This window comes from Eretmochelys imbricata, chromosome 13 (assembly GCF_965152235.1).
Source record: "Eretmochelys imbricata isolate rEreImb1 chromosome 13, rEreImb1.hap1, whole genome shotgun sequence".
Classification (NCBI taxonomy): Eukaryota; Metazoa; Chordata; order Testudines; family Cheloniidae; genus Eretmochelys; species Eretmochelys imbricata.
This window is the reverse complement of record NC_135584.1, coordinates 28,653,968-28,658,742: the sequence shown is the minus strand read 5'-3', so window position 1 is coordinate 28,658,742 and position 4,775 is coordinate 28,653,968.

The window sequence follows — 4,775 nt, the reverse complement described above, 5'->3', positions numbered from 1 at the left end:
CTCAGCATGGCCCCCCTGGGATCCTGATCACAGTTGCCTAAATACTATGTGTTTATCCAGTGCCTAGCACAGTGATTGGAGGCTTAGAATCATAGAATCATAGAATATCAGGGTTGGAAGGGACCCCTGAAGGTCATCTAGTCCAACCCCCTGCTCGAAGCAGGACCAATTCCCAGTTAAATCATCCCAGCCAGGGCTTTGTCAAGCCTGACCTTAAAAACTTCCAAGGAAGGAGATTCCACCACCTCCCTAGGCAACGCATTCCAGTGTTTCACCACCCTCTTAGTGAAAAAGTTTTTCCTAATATCCAATCTAAACCTCCCCCACTGCAACTTGAGACCATTACTCCTCGTTCTGTCATCTGCTACCATTGAGAACAGTCTAGAGCCATCCTCTTTGGAACCCCCTTTCAGGTAGTTGAAAGCAGCTATCAAATCCCCCCTCATTCTTCTCTTCTGCAGGCTAAACAATCCCAGCTCCCTCAGCCTCTCCTCATAAGTCATGTGTTCTAGACCCCTAATCATTTTTGTTGCCCTTCGCTGGACTCTCTCCAATTTATCCACATCCTTCCTGCAGTGTGGGGCCCAAAACTGGACACAGTACTCCAGATGAGGCCTCACCAATGTCGAATAGAGGGGGACGATCACGTCCCTCGATCTGCTCGCTATGCCCCTACTTATACATCCCAAAATGCCATTGGCCTTCTTGGCAACAAGGGCACACTGCTGACTCATATCCAGCTTCTCGTCCACTGTCACCCCTAGGTCCTTTTCCGCAGAACTGCTGCCTAGCCATTCGGTCCCTAGTCTGTAGCGGTGCATTGGATTCTTCCGTCCTAAGTGCAGGACCCTGCACTTATCCTTATTGAACCTCATCAGATTTCTTTTGGCCCAATCCTCCAATTTGTCTAGGTCCTTCTGTATCCTATCCCTCCCCTCCAGCGTATCTACCACTCCTCCCAGTTTAGTATCGTCCGCAAATTTGCTGAGAGTGCAATCCACACCATCCTCCAGATCATTTATGAAGATATTGAACAAAACCGGCCCCAGGACTGACCCCTGGGGCACTCCACTTGACACCGGCTGCCAACTAGACATGGAGCCATTGATCACTACCCGTTGAGCCCGACAATCTAGCCAGCTTTCTACCCACCCTATAGTGCATTCATCCAGCCCATACTTCCTTAACTTGCTGACAAGAATACTGTGGGAGACCGTGTCAAAAGCTTTGCTAAAGTCAAGAAACAATACATCCACTGCTTTCCCTTCATCCACAGAACCAGTAATCTCATGATAAAAGGCGATTAGATTAGTCAGGCATGACCTTCCCTTGGTGAATCCATGCTGGCTGTTCCTGATCACTTTCCTCTCATGCAAGTACTTCAAGATTGATTCTTTGAGGACCTGCTCCATGATTTTTCCAGGGACTGAGGTGAGGCTGACTGGCCTGTAGTTCCCAGGATCCTCCTTCTTCCCTTTTTTAAAGATTGGCACTACATTAGCCTTTTTCCAGTCATCCGGGACTTCCCCGGTTCGCCACGAGTTTTCAAAGATAATGGCCAATGGCTCTGCAATCACAGCCGCCAATCACAGCCGCTTCTGGTCCTATTATAATACAAATATTCAATAATGAGAATGAGAGAGACAGAGACTGCAAACAGACGATGTATCTCTGAGGAAAATCTAAATTCCAGGGGCCCAGTTAGATATGATGGTTTCATAGTCAATCAGGGCTCAAGATTTCAGAAAAGTGTCCAAATCTCCTGCCTGAGCCTCACTGATTTTAATTTTGTATGTGTGAAGGCAGGATTCAGCCCAACATGCTTAAAATTTTGGGTAAATTGCAGTTTTCTTGCCAATCTGTTTTTTGCTAGAAGATCGGTTGTGCTAAAACAGGGGTTCTCAAACTGGGGGTTGGGACCCCTTAGGGGGCCATGAGGATCTTACATGGGGGGTCATGAGCTGTCAGCCTCCAGTCCAAATCATGCTTTGCTTCCAGCATTTATAATGGTGTTAAATATATAAAAAAGTGTTTTTAATTTATAAGGCGGGGGTTGCACTCTATGTGAAAGGAGTCACCAGTACAAAAGTTTAAGAACCACTGTGCTAAAAACAGTGAAGTGGAGAAAGAGAGAGAGAGAGAGAGAGAGAGAAAGATAGGGAGCGAGATGTGATGTGATGTGAAAAATAACTTCATTCACCATAAATTACATATAAAAAACACACCAACAAAGCATTGTCAACAAATATGAGATATTATTTCTTATAATGTTCCTACAGAAAGGAGTAAATAAAGAGAAACCCACCCCAAGCAAGCATTACATCTGGATCAGAAAGGCATCTCCATCACCAAGCTCACCCAGGAACTAAATACTGGCTCAATCCCCAAAAGTTTCTAACATTGTAAACAGATAGTCATAGTCACCCCTACCAAAGACTTTCTCCTGGTTCCCTTGAAATGAACCCCATACCCAGATTTAAAAGTTTGCTGGCTGTAAAACTAACACGAATTCAAAACCAGTTATCAAAAATAGACTGGCTAGCATGAGGAGGCCTCTGTAGCCTTGTGATCCAGGCATTCACCTGCAAAGAAGGAGAGATGGAGTCAAATTTTCTCTCTACCTGATTCCGACGAGGGATGTGACTTCATGTCTCCTACTTCCCTCTCTTTGACCCAATGACTAGTTAAATATTTACACAAAGTGGAACAGCTTCAAGAGGAGTGATTGAGAGCGTCCCCCTTGCCCACGAATGGCTGGGTGGTTAGGACACTCACCTGGGAAAGCGGAGGGGAATCTGAGCTCAAGTTCCTGCTCTAAAGCGTGATTTCAAATGTTGGTCTTCCCACCTCTCAGGCCATTGTCGTGACCAGTGAGCTAGGCCAGGCACACATGGTTTTCTGGAGCTGGCTGAAACTTATCAACTCAAATGCTGTGTGGCCGACTGAAGTGACACTTTTCAGCAAATAAACCATTCCCCTGAAATATGGTACCCGGCTCTCTCTCAGAGAGGTCATCGTCCTCCTCTACACGCCGCTCAGACTTCACCAGCTCAGCAGAATACCAGACTCCTGCTGCAGCATCCCTATTCCTCCTGAGGGCGACCGTCGGGCAAGCATCCAGCACATCGATCCCCCCATGCCTCTCAGGAGCCAGGGGCAGGGCAACCTTGGGCTGAGACTCGGTGTCACTACACCCAGGGGAAACGGGGCACCACTGGGCACCCCAGGCATGGAGCCACCGCCTAGCACGGCACAATCCTGTTCTCCAGAGCCCTGCATGTCTCCAGCCTCAGCCACAGCTGGCAGCTCAGGGGCCTCCAGTGTCTTGGACCTTTTAAGAACAGCCCCAGGTAGATCCAGCTCACCCCAACTCCAGCATCTGTCTCCACCTGCTCCACAAGGAGGACCAGGACTTGCTTATGTCCAAGCACAGGTCTCCCACAGTATTCCTGTCAGCAAGTTAAAGAAGTACGGGCTGGATGAATGCACTATAAGGTGGGTAGAAAGTTGGCTAGATTGTCGGGCTCAATGGGTAGTGATCAATGGCTCCATGTCTAGTTGGCAGCCGGTGTCAAGTGGAGTGCCCCAGGGGTCGGTCCTGGGGCCGGTTTTGTTCAATATCTTCATAAATGATCTGGAGGATGGTGTGGATTGCATTCTCAGCAAATTTGCAGATGATACTAAACTGGGAGGAGTGGTAGATACGCTGGAGGGCAGGGATAGGATACAGAGGGACCTAGACAAATTGGAGGATTGGGCCAAAAGAAATCTGATGAGGTTCAATAAGGATAAGTGCAGGGTCCTGCACTTAGGACGGAAGAACCCAATGCACAGCTACAGACTAGGGACCGAATGGCTAGGCAGCAGTTCTGCGGAAAAGGACCTGGGGGTGACAGTGGATGAGAAGCTGGATATGAGTCAGCAGTGTGCCCTTGTTGCCAAGAAGGCCAATGGCATTTTGGGATGTATAAGTAGGGGCATAGCGAGCAGATCGAGGGACGTGATCGTCCCCCTCTATTCGACATTGGTGAGGCCTCATCTGGAGTACTGTGTCCAGTTTTGGGCCCCACACTACAAGAAGGATGTGGATAAACTGGAAAGAGTCCAGTGAAGGGCAACAAAAATGATTAGGGGTCTGGAACACATGAGTTATGAGGAGAGGCTGAGGGAACTGGGATTGTTTAGTCTGCAGAAGAGAAGAATGAGGGGGGATTTGATAGCTGCTTTCAACTACCTGAGAGGTGGTTCCAGAGAGGATGGTTCTAGACTATTCTCAGTGGTAGAAGAGGACAGGACAAGGAGTAATGGTCTCAAGTTGCAGTGGGAGAGGTTTAGGTTGGATATTAGGAAAAACTTTTTCACTAGGAGGATGGTGAAACACTGGAATGCGTTGCCTAGGGAGGTGGTGGAATCTCCTTCCTTGGAAGTTTTTAAGGTCAGGCTTGACAAAGCCCTGGCTGGGATGATTTAATTGGGGATTGGTCCTGCTTTTGAGCAGGGGGCTGGACTAGATGACCTCCTGAGGTCCCTTCCAACCCTGATATTCTATGATTCTATGATTCTATGATGGGGTCACAACAGAGGGTTGCTCTGGGGGAGAAGGGGGGAAGGGGGACGAGGGTGGGGAGATGAAGATCCCAGCAGTGCAGACATGGATACTATCTGCTGCTGGCCCCATGATGTCCCAGCCCCCTTTCCTCTATATCCTCTGGCCCTGTATTCTTACCAGGGTCCTCTGAAGCAGCAGTGCATGGGCAAGATCCTTTAAGGTGACC